This window comes from Hermetia illucens, chromosome 3, assembly GCF_905115235.1.
Source record: "Hermetia illucens chromosome 3, iHerIll2.2.curated.20191125, whole genome shotgun sequence".
Taxonomy (NCBI): domain Eukaryota; kingdom Metazoa; phylum Arthropoda; class Insecta; order Diptera; family Stratiomyidae; genus Hermetia; species Hermetia illucens.
In genome coordinates, this window is record NC_051851.1 from 59,471,639 (window position 1) to 59,488,500 (window position 16,862).

Sequence of the window (16,862 nt, forward strand, 5' to 3'; positions counted from 1 at the left end):
CCTCCCCTTTGCAAGCAATGCCAAAACTAATATTTGCTTCGAAAAGTATTAATCGAAACCTTTCATTTGAAACCCCATATGACCAAAGTCGATGAAAAAAAATTTGCACCCCTCTTTTGCGTGTAAAATTGTTGAATTTTAACTGGAGCAGTCTAAATCACTACATGGGATTCACATTTCCCACCTTTCCGCCAAATTTCGCGTGAATCGGTTCAGTTTTTTTCTGTGGAAAGTACGTGTAACCAACAGATAAACAGACAGACGGGCAGAGGAGCATTGAACCGATTTTAATAAGGTTCTGTTTTCAACAAAACCTTCAAAATATACCCCATTCGCATTTTTATGATCCGCGAGAATTTGTACGTAAACAGCCGCACGTACTTGAATGTCATATCTGCCCTTCTGGGTAGAGTTCAACTCTCAAAATTATATTACCACGTGTAAAATATTCATGAAAAATAAAGCACTTCAACAACAATAACCTATTTGGGACGACTAACTGCAAAATTTCTTGAAAAATCTCTCATAGGAACTATCATATTTTTATAAAAAGAACATTTAAAATCATTTTGCTCTGCATAGTACGAAGTATCATATCAGGAGGCAAGGTCCCGCATTTCAATATTATAACCAGAAAAGTCCTGATAAAATCATCACTTCAGATAGTACCGCAAATTTCTAATTCTGGTACAACTTTCTTTATTTATCAATTTCTTACGATATTCCTGCTTCTACTAAATCAAACATGCAGGAGTAGTCAAGTTGGGAAGGGGGCCTTAGTTCTGCCGCATGCGCATTGCCGAAACACGGCAAATTCCTGCAAGGGGATGTTTGTTTATTCCACTTCCCCGGAGTGAAATTTGCCGCTATCAACCATACAATGACTATTCATGATAACAACATTCATTCCTTGAGTTAGGGTAGTCATCCCTACTGAGTCCGTATTCACTCAGTTTCGGGATTTTATAGCAAGTGGACGTGAATTCGTTTTGCGCTCTTACCCATGCGGTGGTTTCGTCGTGTCTAAAGTTTTCGTGACAATGAATTTCTAACACTTTGGAACTTTGTTCAAGTTCTTGAAAATTTCATACCCAAACTTCAACGAAGGCGCTTGTTTCCGTTCGATCGTAGAAGCAATTTTCAAACCAAATTATAGATAAGTCCTTCAATTATAAGTTAAGGAGGTGGTGTCAAATCAAAGCTGCCCGGCGTGTTCGTACTTCCCAAAAAGTAAATAGATTCGCGCGCGAATTCATGAAACTTTAAAGAAAGGATCGTTCTGATAATTCTAGTTCTCAATAATTTTCTGGTGACTTAAACTGGACTTACAAGTTCAGCAACAAGCCTCTCGGGTTTCACATGAAGTGGGTTATTTTGCCGGGTAACCGGCTTCCCTGTTTCATCAACTTTTTGAACACTGCAAAGACCCCTCCAGAATTTAAACTTTCACAATACTGAGGGTATTCAAATTCACGTTTTGCAACACCCTCTGCAAGTTTTCTACTTCAAAACAAGTTGCGGTTTTCTAAGGTATCTGTTCTTTCCTACATTTCTACTCTTGGAGGTGACGAAATAAAAGTGGAATCTTTTTGATCTGTGTTGACCTACGGACCTGGAAAGTAAACAAACAACTTTCGTGAAGTGATTCAAGTGGTGGTGAATTGGAATGAGTATTGTCCTTAGTGGAGTGTAGGTGACACACCAGAGTGATATAGTGTCGCTATAGGTGCTGGTGACGCACGTGATGTGGTAATTTATGACGGTAATTAGTGACTGTAGCAATAAAATCATCATCGATAAAGGTTAGTAAAACCGTAATACATACCTAAAATTGTATAGAAATTATTTACATAATTTTACAAGAGCAGCGTGTTTCAGTGGAAACGTGCGTTTTGTATGACACTTGAATTAAATAAATCACTAATTGCGGGAGTTGTTTTTGAATTGTAACATATGAGGAATATCCACTATTCACTATCCACTACTTTATAAAAAATGCTACCCCGATATTGAAAAATCAATATTACTTTTATTACTATCAGTAAGCGAAAATTGGTACTGGGCGCTGATAACATAACATAAGTGGAGTCTATGATGCCATTCCAATAACGAACAGAAAATAAATATTAACAAAACTGCGTGTGTGAAAATACCTAATGTCTTGAACAATGTAGCACAAAGTTCTTCTAATAGCGCCGCTAGAAATATGCATGTACATATATATGTTACGTATGTAGTTTGAAACCGCACTTAATTTAATAACCTGAGAGGATACTTCCTTCCCAAGAACGTCCTTTCTAAACACACGAAGCAACATACAAACTATCCACTTCAGATTTATATATGTGTATACAAGCCCTCCAAACTTGTCTATGGTCGATTGCCTTACTTGTTGAAGGATACCATCAGTGTCAAGTTCAAGCCTAACCAGGCTAGTATCAAAATTAATATTGAATCGTTTGTAAACATATTTACTGGAACACCATATGTTACCCAAGAGAGCAGTGAGCAATTATGTTAAGCTTGTACACTTTGAACGAAATGTAAGGCGAATAGTAGTTACTTCAAATGCTACCTCTGAGATTCTTCAATCTATTTTATTTATATTTCGAGTTCACTTCTGTGTAGAGCACAGGATATCCATATAGTTTTATATGCCTCGTTTTGAATTTTGTTGATAACGAAGCTATACTTCAGGCCCATTATCGTTACAAAATGTAAGTAATAAACTGGACAAGTATAGGGGTAAAGATACATATCCATGATCAAAGCCGGGATTCAATCCAAACAGCTGCCTCTCAATTAATCCAAGTCTCCAGTCTTAAACTGCTGGTTGTGTTTAATCTTATGCCTTTCTAAGGCTCATCATCATCATCGACTGCGCAACAGCAGACATCCCGGTTTTGCACCGAGATCCACCAATTCGATATCCCTATAACCTGTCTGGCGTCTTCAGCCAGGGTCTAGCCCGTTATCTTTTCCTATCATAGGGATTGCCCTTATAGACTGTCCAGGTTGAATCATCCTCATCCATATGGATTAAGCGACCCGCCAATCCCAACCTATTGAGCCGGATTTTGTTCAAAACAGGCCGTCATGGTATCGCCCATAGAGCATAGAATCGTCCATCCTCATGTAGGGTGACTGACTGGCAAGATAATTGTCTTGTACAGTAAGAGCTTTGACCCTATGGTGAGACGTTTCGAGCGGAATAGTTTTTGTAGGCAGGCTCTGTTGGCTACCAACAACCATACGCGGATTTCCTCGTCGTAGCTCGCTATCGGTTGTGATTTTCGACCCTAAATAGGAGAAATTATCAACAGTCTCAAAGTTGTAGTCTCCCATCTTGATTCTTCGCATTTGACGAGTGCGGTTTGATGTAGTTGGGTTGATGCTGATGTTGCCACCATATATTTTGTTTTGCCTTTATTGATGTGCAGCCCAAGATCTCGCGTCGCCTGTTCGATCTGGATGAAGGCAGTTTGTACGTCTCAGGTGGCTCCTCCCATGATCTCGATATCGCCAGCATAGGACAGTAGTTGACTTAAAGAGGATGGTGCCTCTCGCATTTACCTCAGTATCGCTGATCACTTTTTGCAGGGCCAGATTAAAGAGGATGTATCATGATTAGACTATTGTTGATGTTGAATGGTCTCGAGAGTGATTTTATCTGGCGTCACACATTGATCAGGGTCAGCCTGGTCAGTCCTATCAATTTCGTTGGGATACCGAATTCTCTCATGGCCGTGTACAGTTTTATCCTGACTATACTATCATATGCGGATTTAAATTCGATGAAAATTTGGTGCAACTAATGTCCATATTCCAACAGTTTTTCCATCGCTTACCGCATGGGCCAATGATGTTCTTGGTGTATGAAGCTATCCGCCCTACACAAGATAGCGGGGAATATTTTGTAGATGGTACTCAGAAACGTGATACCTCTATAATTGCTGCACTGTGTGATATCTCCCTTTTTTATATATGAGGCAGATAATGCCTAATTGCCCGTTGTCAGACATTGAATCGCTGTCCCACACCTTGAGCACAAGTTGATGAACCACGCCTCCATATTTAACCAATTCGGTTGTAATTCTATCGGTTCCTGCCGACTTATGGTTTTTAAGTCAATGAATTGCACGGACTGTTTCTTCTACACTTGGTGGTGGCATCATTTGTCCATCTTCTTCAGTTAGCGGGTCATCCAACTCGGCAATGTTCTGGTTGTTCAGTAGTCTATTAAAATACTCAGCCCATCGCTCCAATATTGCCATTGCGTCGGCAATCACATTTTCCTCTTTGACTCGTAGGAATGAAACTTGAGGTGTGTAAAGCGTCAGCCTGCTGGCCTGTTGATAAAGCTTCCGGGATTGGTGGAATCCCTGTACTTTTCGAGTTCACAGACCTGTTGGTTCTTTAAGGCTTCCTTTTCCCGCCTTTGAAGTCGCTTCTTCGCTCGACGGAGTTCATGATAAATCTCTGCATGTGCCCGCGTTCTTTGAAAATGCAACATTACTCGGTATGTAGCATTCTTTCGTTCCACTGCTAGTTTTCATTCATCTTCGAACCAGCCGTTCCTATTTTTTTGCGACTGGGGCCAAGTATTTATGAGACCGTATCAATGTCAACGTTCTTGAGGTGGTTGTGATGATCATTTGTTGATGCTTCATTTCCAGGAGCTCTGTTGACTGCGGTTATTGCAGCATCCATTTTCGCCTGTGCTGTACTCTGCTGCGGGGGGCGTCAGTATTCACTCTCACCTAGTTGTCAGTGGGGTTCTAGGGGGTGTTGTTATTCTTGCCGTGAGCACCATGCCAACGAAATAGTGACCCGAGTCAATATTGGCCCCGTGTATATTCTGACATTCATCAAGGCTGAGAAGTGGCGGCGTTCGATCAACACGAGGTCAATTTGGTCGAAAATGGTCCCATCTGGAGAGGGCTATGTTTGCTTGTGGACCGGGTAAACTAGGAAGCGCAATTAACTACCGGACGCAAACCTCCGCGCAAAAGAGATGAATGATTAGCCATGAAGAATACGATGAGGCAATCAATCGGAAAAAAGCTGCATATAACCAATATCAAGAACGACGGTTGTAAGTTACTAGATCGGCAGGTTGAATGATAACTTGAATGATCATAACTTAAAATTCACCCAGAAATTGCCGAAGGTAATGATAGTGAAATTCATGGCCATATTTTCCAGGGATGCAGTTGGGAATATTGTCAGTAAGAGTGTTAGATCCAAACAAGGTTATCGCTCTGGAGTTTATAAAACAAGAAATTCCAATGGATCTAAATAGTACGTTACTGTACAAATCATCCCAGGTGGTAATCTACACTGATGAAATAAATATCCTAGTAGCATAGAAATTCTGAAAGAAACTAACCAATCATACAAAACATTGCACATATCAACAGTTTTGCGTATAAAACAAACGAAATCAACGGGCGGATCTTGGTTATAACAAAAACATTTTACCTAGTTCGAAGGCTGAGTCCTGAGGAGAATCTTAAGCCCTGTGAAGGTGGATAGCGAATGAAGAATAAGACACAACGGTAAGTTACACTAATTATGCGACGAACTAGAAGCCGTCAGTCATATTAAGATTGGACCGAGAAGAACGGATACGACTATTTCGAGACGTCACATACCGAGAATTTTTTTTATATACTCCATGCTATTTATAATGTTATGCAAAAGAATTTTGTGCCTAAATGTGTAATAGTGTTTCTTCTTCTGTGTATAAAGCATCCACACAGTCAGACTGTGCTCCAACTTCACTATTATGACACATAACGCTGTGCAAGTGATAAGCTCCTAGCAGCAAGACAAACATAAAATGAACACAGGCACCCATGATTACTGGGATTCGAACCCAGAGCAGCGAGATTGAGAGGCTGACACTCTACCTCCTCAACCATCGCGATAGATTCTTTAAAAAAAAATCTTTAAAAATATTTTTTTTTCAAATTTTTGAACAGGAAGTTTTTAGTTTTGAAATGCATGATTATTGCTATGGATAAAATGGAAATTAATTAGCTCGATTACCGGAGCAATATCAAATATTGAGGGAGCCCGGGATCGTTGCACTAACTGTAACCGGCCAATGATATAGTCCAGCCATCACTCCTTCGCGAACAGTATTCCTTCGGAATTGTATATCAATTCACCAAAATCGAAAATAAAATCAATAAAAACACTTGGAGCCGAAACTAGCATAGCGTCTCCTCTACGCCGAACGCAAAACTCTTCTCAAACTATGAGTAATTTCCACAAGTACCTACCGTCGATGTCACACAATCTCAAGCGAAACCGCCGCCGGAAAGAAATAAAAGACTGTTAATAGCCTTTTTTGGTTGCGATTCAAATTTCTACAAAGACAAAAATTTTGTTTTTTTTATCAAGCTCGATAGCTAATTTTGAAAGTTTACAATCTACTAAATCCACCATCAATCCGAAAAAAAAACTGCACTCAACACTTAACCATGGAACCATGGAACGATGGGAAAATCCTCCAAGCTACAATCTACTCAAACAAGAATTCCCTGATTGAAAAAGGGAAAACCACGGAAAACCAAAAGCAATCCTCCTGTGTAGTGAATCCGTTACGAAAAACTCACGCTCTCCTTTCCACCGTGACACCCTCAGAAATTCAAGAGGCTCGACTTCACAAAGGATGACAACCCAACCGCTTCCCAGCGACCCGAAACAAAATAACTTAGCGGGTTTGATTCGTCCGGACAATGTTCAACGAATCCCCCAATCCTTCACTTCTTCGTGAAGTCATCTAAAAGAATTACGAGATATTTACAAAATAGAAACAAAAAAGAAAATGCGCCCAACCACACAACAAAATCTCCGACTTCGATCCACCTTGGTCCAAAATTCTTCTTCTAGTTTGTTTCACAAAGAACATTAACAGTTAATGACTTACAAAACGACCGAAACCTCAACCAAAAATGATCCCCCTGCCCATCAGCCGTCCTTTGATCAGCTGATCCCGCTAAATTAGACCTTGAACTTCTCGAATTCATGTTGCCAGCATCATGCGCAGCAGCGTTGACAGATGCGGCAGATCATTCCCCTCTGTCACGATCAATTCACTCGAATGCATTCAATAATGTGCGGTATGCGGCGAAATTTAAGGTAATTTCATACTATAGAATGCATTATTTGATCGAATTAATCCCGACCAGTATAGCCGGCGACGGAACACACTGTTATATCCTGACAGTAATTAAATAGTCAGGAACACCTTCATTTCACAATTTTCAAGTGAAAAAGCATCGTCCCCCTTTTGAGAAGCACATCCTCCAATTCTCAGTAAGGAGTAAAATCACATATGGCGAACCAAGGATACTCGCAGCAAATGACATAAAATTTCAGTTTGAGCCCTGAAGGTCTCTTTTCCGAAATCATTAGAACGCCAGTAGCTATTTTTCCTTACTTTTTCCTGATTAGTTTTCTTCTTATAGGTATTTTTTGGGTCAACAGCTGATGTTATTTGTCTTTCTGATAGATTGTGAATCTGAACATCTTCTTTTAGTCCTGAATGAGGAGAACATGTAACGCACACCGGTGGGAGCCGTGGATAAAAAAAAATAATGGATTTCACTTTGAATTTAACTAAACAAAACTATACAAAAATGTCCAGCGGTGACGGCTTCTTACCAAGGCAAAGGCAAATCGTCAGACGCTGCCTCACCTCTGCCCTGGGAGCAGCGTGACCGAAGCGGCTCGGAGATGGAAAGGAGCACTCTCTGACAATTTTAATGGCAGAAATGCGGTGTTTGCTCACCTAAATAAATTTTAGCTTTAAGAACTCTCTCCTAACGTTTGAGGGAATTTCCACATATGTTGCGAATGTGACTTATAATGTTCGGTCGGTGAGAGAATAAAGATTCTTTGGGTGGTATCCACAAAAAGTGTTTGAACTTAAGTTTGAGTTACTGGTTCTACCCCTCTCCAGGTGAGACTTCTATCGTCGACCATACCGATGTTATTGATTTTCACTTGGGAGCCTTTCATTAACTGAAAGTTTCTTGCACACACTTCGTCTCATTTACCCTCATTCTCCTCATCTGAAGTCAACTTGCCCCTTCCCTTAGATGCCACTCCAGTTGTAAAAAGCCCTTTTAGGTATGCATGTGAACTTAAGATTGTGTTATCATCAGCAAAAGTAACTGTAACCATTTGCCCGTAAGGAGGAAATTCCATATCGATAATATATACGTCAAACGACCGATCTTATGTTGTTCAGTGAGAAGATCCTTGTATTTCACTTGGACTCTGCGTTTCGTTAAATTCGATGTTTATATTTTTTTGTGAAAACAAACAGGAAGTATCGGGTTTTCGTACCAATTCAAGGACCACTGCCGTCCAACATCTAAACTGGCTCAATTTTATTAAGCAGTTCTCTAAATCCCAATTAGTGATCTGTAATAGTACCATGTTGCTTTCTGCTACAACTGACATTTGAATTGGATTAACGTTTTTTCGAATACATTCAATTTGGTAGGAAGAAACCGTATCGGTCGTTAGCAGTTTATTTAAATGCCATCTTATCCAGGTTCTGGAATCATTGTTACAATCGTATTTTTAGATATCCGATTCATGGGATTGCGTTGGAAATATGGGATAACAGTTTAAAAGTTTTTATTTTCCGCTGTTAGAAGACTGTATATAGGTGATTCAACTCCCAGCGCATTGTTCGAAATTTTATGGTGGAAAAAAATTATTGCGCATCTTCGACCATCGACAGTAATTGCGGAATAAAAATTCTGAGCATAAGGCCTGATGTTTTTGCTGTGCATGTGATGCGGGGCATTGATTTGCGGCCACGTGGTTGCAAGCATATGCCAATCTATAGCTGTTTATTGTTTGTCACATGGAATTGGGAAGCACGCACAAGCAGACTATCTAAGCACCATCGGCACAGGGACACATCAATATTTGAACCATATAGGTCACGGGCCAGTTAACTACCTCGTCTTCACCTCAATGATACACAATGACCTCCCATACCCCTTTGCCGTTAGATTTACTCCTTCTATATACAGTCTTTTTGGTCGGCTGTTCCAATGTGAAAGAAATGGCCAAATTATACCCTGCAACTTCTTTTATGATTGACGTTTTCATTACTTAGCTATTCTATTTCTTTCAAGAATGTTTCAAGGTACTCACCTTTAAGTTGATTGGACAGTGCCGTTTTGGGCTCAGTTGATATAAAACTTTTGTTCTGGATGAGCTGCGAATAGTCTTAAGTTTCTGCGCAAGTCCTTGTGATAGTTCTTAACGAAGACTCTTTGTTTTATCAGTTTTCCATGGCGAATAGTTATGGGTCGGCCAAAATCATTAGACATCACACTTCTGGTCCTCTGTACTGTTGGAGAATAGTTTTCTCTGAAGAGAATTCCCTCTGAAGATTTGTTTGTTGCTGTTGAGCCGGCTTCGATAAAAAATTCTTTGCAATGCTCATGCCTTTCTTCAATGTAAGATTAACTTTTTTTAGTGGAATATGGGGAAAATATTGTTATTGCCAATTTGAAAACTTGATCATTAATTCATTTTGTGGAATATTTTACTGTGATTTATTATTTACCATGATGATAACGAGAGAAACGTCTCACGATAGCTAATAGGCCGTGTGTGCAATTGTACATTGAAGTAGTTTTCCTTTTCAAACTGATATGTAGTCAAGTTCGCTGCTTCATACAGTTTTACCTTTACGAGAGACTAACCTTGAGCTCCAGCGGACATAATTAGCATCGAAAGTTTTTAGCATCTTTCATACTGGCGACAGGGTTAACCACTTTGTGTTTCGCAGCGGTGTTGAATTGGAGTATAATAACCAATCCAAAACATTCACTGATAACACAAAACCATATTGTTTCTAAAGCACACATCGCACACCTTCTCATAACTCAATGTGTCCTTGCTTTTACATATATGTTTGCCTTAGTGAAGCATTTAATTCCTGTTTGATATGTTTTTTCCCAGCTGCGAACATTTTTAATCAGAAAACTTTTTAATTTCTTAAGAAACAGCGACTGATGGTTTCATCCAGGACAGAGGCAACTCATCAGACCCTGCCTCATCTCAGTCCTGGGAACAACGCACTCGAAAGTAGCGACAGGTAGTAATCGCTCCATTTATATATATTGAGTACGAATTCTATTCAAATCCGTCCTAAGTTCAGATCTAAACCAGGCCAAAGTGAATTTTTGAGGTTTGAGGATGCTGGGAGTCCACATCCACTTGATGATGGACTAGACAACTTGGGAAGCAACTTACTTTCTCTCTTGTGGTCCACGGACTCCTCTTTTTTGGGTTGAACACCGAAGTTTATCAAAAAAGGCGACTGACGGTTTCGTCCGTTCGTTCCTTGCTCAGTACATTGACCTATTGTATCACTTATACTGGAGCTAACTGCACTCCTTATTTTTCTTACTTTAAATAGAAAGTAACCCCCAGTGTTTTGAATTAAATTAGAATTTTTGAGATTCTTATCAGACCCCGACATATTAGCTGTAGGTATGAAAAACACTTTTGCGAATTACTCATATGACTTCATTGAGCCAATAAAAAAGATAAGCAGATGTGAATAACGCCCGTACGGTTACACTCCAACCTTTATTCAGTCCTCTCTGCGAATCCTTGTAGCGTCTTTATCTATTTGAGAAGGATTATCATATCTATAAACAATCAACAAATATGTATTTTCTTGAATAGTACCGACAGATTAGGCAACACGTCTTAATCCTCTAAGCACTATTACGCCTCTGTACACGTTACGGTTGCCAAGTAATGAAATCATATGTTAATATCCTTGAAATTAAATCTTATATTCCTGTGATGGTCCTTGAGAAAAACATTTCAGGAAAAGAAAAGGGAGTGGTCTTCACAGTATTCCTCACTCCACATTGAAGTTTTCTACGCAATTTGGAAGAAAGTAGGCATACATCGAACCGTAATCTAGCTTGTGGGGTTTGATTAAGAATTCTCGTCTAAATTCCCCCAATATGTCATTACCCTCCTCTGGATGCTATTCACATGGCATATTGGCCTAGTTTTCATGTGAATGAATAAAGTGACTCGAGGAATCCCAAAATAGAAACTCTTTCCAGAAGAAGTAAAAGAATTTGCTGTTTTTTGAGTAAAAGCTGCCAAGTCTGAAAACTTTTTGCATTTGTTGAGTTCCGTTTAGTTCTTTCTTGGTTGCCTTAGGCCTTCGTGTTCTAAACCAGCAGCAAAAGTGGAATAACCTTGAATGAATTAATTTGTCTGAAGAAGGTTACGAGAAGAGAAAACACAACAGCCAAAGATTTTGAAAGAGGGTGTAATGTGGATGAAGTTTTCCACCTTTTGCATCCAACAGAGAACAAATAGAGAGAAAGTGTTGCTAGAGAAGTTATGTGGAACTTTAAATTGCAAGGTGAAAATAGAAATGTTACCTATTCAGAAGCAGTATGTGCTTACGAATTTAGAAGCAGAAAAGTTACTCATACTTACTGCTGTAAAGAGACCTTTTTATGTGAGGAAAAGTAATTAAAGAAAGGTTGAATAATTTTCTGTTCAAGACATTGAATGCTTTCCTACGGAGTTTTTCCCATTTATTACTTGCTAAATTTTCCTTTAAAACTGAAAGCTATTAAAACTACTGAGAATGCAATTTAGGTTCTTGGGAGTTACACAAAAACTCCAGCAGGGATTAGGACATCAGACGAATGCTTAGCTCCCTGAAAAACAATTAAATGATACGATACATCATGCTTCCTGTATTAGAACCTCTGGGAAAAGTGCACCAGTCTTGAGTGAGACAATTAGAAGGGTATATGCGTACTTCCCTTGTTACGATGATTATAGCTATCAAATAATCTTCGAACCCAATGGAATGATTTACGGAGAAGGAGCATCCTGGACAAATCAATATATATCAATGGCGCAAAATGTGGCGCGCCGCTTCAAGGTAAAAACTTTTAGGAGTTTGGAGCCCAAGGACGTGGAAGCGGTCAATGAATTGTGAGATTTTTCGATAATCGCCCGACTGATAGCATCTGCTAATTCTTTATCTTGGATAGATTTGAAAAAGGACGCAAGTCAAGTTGGACTGATGGTTTACGCGCTTCTTATCTGCATTAACGCTTATCGCTTCTTATCTTCAACATTGAAGGCGTTGATCAGTTTTAAGGTTTCGTTTGCAAAAAAAAAACTTTATTAACATCGGTTCAATGTTTGTCTGTCTGCCCTTTTTTTTAAGAAAGTGGAAATCTTCAAAAGACTCTGGCCTGGGCACGCCAGAGTGTGGGATTTTTCCCCACTAACCCTCCCCCCCTGGGTCCTCTGGGATCCCGACGCAATTTTGACAATTAGGTGAGGTGTCCAATTTAAACCTGTACAGGTTTTGACGGTATCCTCCATGGCCGGTGAGAAACTGGGTGAGATTATAATTGATCTCCCCATGCTTTCTCTCCAGCCCTCCCCGATGGAAGGGATCAACCTGCAAGTCCAATGACCCTTCCCTGACTGGCCCCATCGCTGTTGCCATCTGGTTATGGATCTCGCCCTTTCGGCTTGTTTCACCTGCGATAAGGGAGGGATGGACCTGGTGTTATAAATGTTCATCATTTCGGTTGCCAGAATGTCAATCGGCATTACTCCCGAGATGACGAATGCACCATCATCTGAGACGGTCTTGAAGGCAGAACACACCCTTAAGACTGTCCCTCTGTAAACCTTACTCAGTTTATATGCATCGCCTAGAACCTGCAGCGCGTCTCTCCAAACTGGGACTGCATACAGCATGATAGAACTCACCACCCTGGCTATGAGCAACCTGCAAGTATACCGTGGTCCTCCTACGTTCGGCATCATCCTTGCCAGAGCTTTTTTGTAAGTATGCTGTATGTGCTGCTTAAAATTGAGTTTTCCGTCTATCATCACCCCAAGTATTTGATGGCAGGCTTGGAAGTGATGATACGATTCCCGGTTCTAATGCAGGCGTAATTTCTTTTGCGGCGTTTAGTGATGAGAAACGCTTTCATCTTTTCCTCAACGAGTGCCAGTCCAGTACTCTCTAACCAAGCCTTAACAACACTGATTCCTTCGCTTGAGTACAACTCAGCATCGTCGAGATGCTTTGCCTCCCCTGGAACCGGAAGGTTAAGCGCATCATTATACATGATGTTCGACAGAAGTGGGCCCAGTATAGAGCCCTGTCGGATACCCGCGGAGACAACGTACTCCTTGGGTCCATCATCGGTATTATACCAGAGTGTTCGCTCATGCAAATGGCTATCTATAATAGCGGCGAGGTAGGTGGGAACACTAATCGCGGCCAGAGACTTTCGTCTAAGGTTCCAATTTGCCGAGTTGAATGCATTCTGTCTGTCTGCCTGTCAGTCAGTCTGTCTGTCTGTCTGTCACTCGCACTTTTCTCAGAAACGGCTATACCAATTGGCACGAAATTTAGTGAGAAGGTATGAAATGGGAACGCCCAGAGATGCAGTGAGTGACATCCTTCTACATTGAGATTTAGGGGGGAGGGCGGGGTCCCCATACATGTAAAAGGACGGTGTAAAAATTTTTCCACCGAATGTGGTCATGTGGGATATGATATTAAATGAAAGGTCTTGATTACTATTTTTCGAAACCGGTCTTAGTTTTCAGATTTATTTGAAAGGCGGGAGTGGGAGGGGTGGAAAGTGATGATTTCTTTAACGGACCCATTCTCAGGAACTACTAAACCGAAAAAATCTGAAAAAATTCATGAAGCTGCCTCTATATGGTGCCCAGGCCTCAAAATACGCTCCATATCGTTATCTGTTCAAATGAAGTTAATAATAGTATATTACCATATTTTTGAGAAAATTGAGTAAAACCCCCTTTAAGTTTATCCCAGAGTTATAAAAGTTGGTAGTAGTATAAAATATAATATGAAGCATATTATCCCCAAATTCGATCAAAGTCATACCATCAGTAACAAAGTTACAGCAGCTCAAATTTGTCTTTACCATGTAAATTTACAACCCGAAATACTAAGTCTGGCATACTAAATGCATAAATGCATATACATAACGGGCTACGTACAAATGGGATAGTTCTAAACTCAAATATACTCACAGAAGAAGTAAGCAAAACCTTGCATATCTGAAGCGCCCAGATTCCGGTTTCCCGACATGTTTCTATTTCGGTAGCGTTCTTTCTATCGACGGTAAAGCCAAAATCAATATCACACACAGCATTAATAAACCCGCTTTCGACCTTCAGTCTAACATCTAGAAATGCAGATACATCAGCATCAAAATCAAGTTGAAGCTACTTACTGTGTTAATCTTTGAAAACAGCACATGCAAAGTGGCTAACTCGAAAACTCCAAACTGTCACTAAGCCCTGTCTACGCTGTATCATCGTCGCGTCACAATCTGGCCTGCTTTACAATTATTCTATTGATAACAAGACGTTTTTTATAGATTCTAGATTTCATTTACGCACCTTTTTCCTTCTCCTTTAAGAAAATCCAAAGTTTTGAGATCTTGCGCTGAAAACTAAAGTGAAAACCATGTAAACGGTGGGAAAACAAGAGATTGGTCCACATTTTGAAGGGCAATAGAAACTCTGTTCCTTGGAAACCAGATTAGTTATCCCCTTGGTGGAACTAAGTTTGGATTAGCAATCACCTTATAATTTGCCAATACCTTATGAGTTCTCTTGAATCGCCTTAGCCGGAAATTATGAACTTTATCAACTCCTGGCGTCTCCAGTTACTGGTTCTCCAAGGGCTATTGCAATATTAGTTTCAGTTAAGTCAGATGTAGTCATTTCTGGAAGGGCCTCGCATGAACGCATCAGGCATGGAAACCATGCTGCATCTAAATTACAATGGCTGGTTTCGGTTTAAACACTTCTCCAGAAGTTTGCTGCATGTTACAAATTCAGATCCTCTTCGGTTGTGAACGAACAAAATATGCTTCCGTACTTCCAGGATTTCGGTGATTGACGTTACAGACGTTACAGTTCCTAATAATATCCCCACTATCCCCTTTCTCCACTTTTCGACTATTTTGTTGAAACGGAAGACCAGAAACGGTAAAGTTATCCTGCGCATATCTCTACAATTGACTCTAGGATATTGATTATGAAGACGAAGATTCGTAACAGCCACAACGTAGACCAGGTAATGAACCTCTGTCACCGGAATCTCGCTAGCCAAATGATCACCCAAAATTCTGTCAACGGCAGCAACCTAGCGCCCGGGAGAATCTGAACATATCCTGTTAATCCGACGATAAACTCAATCGAAACCTTATTATAAATTGGGTCGTCATCCTCAGTTACCAAGTTTCTCTTTACAACTCGGTTCATAGAGTGCAGTATAGGTGAGGTATTCGAATTGTTCCTTTGGTTAATGGGGTTTGTTGATGAGTGCTTATAGAACTAATGTGAAGTTTCCTGGAAAATTTGTTGTCTAGTTGGAGATACAACTCGATTATTATAAGTCTGAAAAAACGACTATGAACGCGTCACATAGTAGATATCTATACCGTGCTGGATTCCGCTCCAAATCTATGACATGGTAATAGGCGCGGACGAAAAATTTGTCGACCTGTTTTGTCAAAACACCTATACCTTCCGTGCTTGGTTGACGGAATAGCCGTCAAAGCGGCTGATGTTGTTGAGCGTATTGAATACTATCCTCTGGGGACCCATTAAATGAATTTCAATTTGTATTTCCAATTTGTCTACACGAGGAATTGGGCATCAGCCAGCCCTACAGTGGGGGAGCTGCTTTCTTCACCCCGAGTTACCGATTTTTTAGGGGTGGTTTACTACGCGAGAATGAAAGAAACACAAATGGATACATTCTGCTTATCCGGGGCTACTTATTCACACCTGCAATATTCATAGCTGACCCAAAGGTCACATAATTATCCCCACCTCATGACACAAGTGGTATATCAGGTGTAGATATATATAGCAATAAAATTCACGAGCCTTCTTCCGGAGGGGCGATCCAGCTAAAGAGACTGACGGCAATATCTAAAGGCTCGCATCAGAGCGATGATGTGTTCCAACGAAAATGTATTGCTATATCCCCGATTGTTGCAAACACTTCAATCAGTGACGCGGTGATTCTTAGTTGTAGATATATGAAAGTCGTAAATCGAAGAGAGTACTAGTCTGGAGTAGAGCTCACAAGTCCGGATAGGACTCTTTCGACTATAGCACAGAGTTACTCAGCACTCACAGCACTCACTGCTCAGCACTCTACACGCAAATGTCATATGCTCTTCACAGTTGCGTAACATACTGCCAGAATTTGTCATTAACGAGTCACAAACTATGTATCCTTTATAAAACGTTGTTCGGAACCAAATATACTAATTTGAAATAAAAAATGCCATTTATCGGAAGCTTCGATGTGGATGTCTGCCAACAACACATTTCTTATAGGACTTCCGTGAATGTGTTTTCGCTGGACTGAAGTTTGATGCGACATAGGATCTCATTGTGCCTTTTTTAAGATAGATAATCAATCCATTGCCTGCCAAGGCCTTAACGCGTATTTTGCTTGAGAATTGTTTCTTACTCAAATCAAGCACCGCCCTTCCTCCCTTACGAAGTGGGCTAGTGACCCTCAATTTTTTGGCAGCTCTATTTTGCACGTTATTGTTTGCAAGAACTATACTTGCCTGTTTGCTGCCAGACACTAAATCAGTGTTACTCCACTATATCACACCGGAAATATGTAGGCGGACGGGATTGACGAAGGTGCGATTGGCATGACCTAATTTTCCGAAATAGATATGCTTTCAGGACAAGGTTCAATTTGCGATCGAATCTCCCACCTGGCAATATGC

The 16,862-nt window shown here is 40.3% G+C and overlaps 1 protein-coding gene across 2 annotated transcripts in view; it reads left to right on the forward strand.

Moving 5' to 3' along the window:
* Positions 1 to 950: 950 nt before the first annotated feature.
* LOC119651996 (serine/threonine-protein kinase 32A) overlaps positions 951 to 16,862 on the forward strand; it is a 394,508-nt gene continuing 378,596 nt past the window's right edge. For both annotated transcript variants that reach the window (XM_038055918.1, XM_038055919.1), the window contains exon 1: positions 951 to 1,802. The gene's annotated coding sequence lies outside the window, so the exon portion shown is untranslated. The remainder of the gene's footprint in view (positions 1,803 to 16,862) is intronic.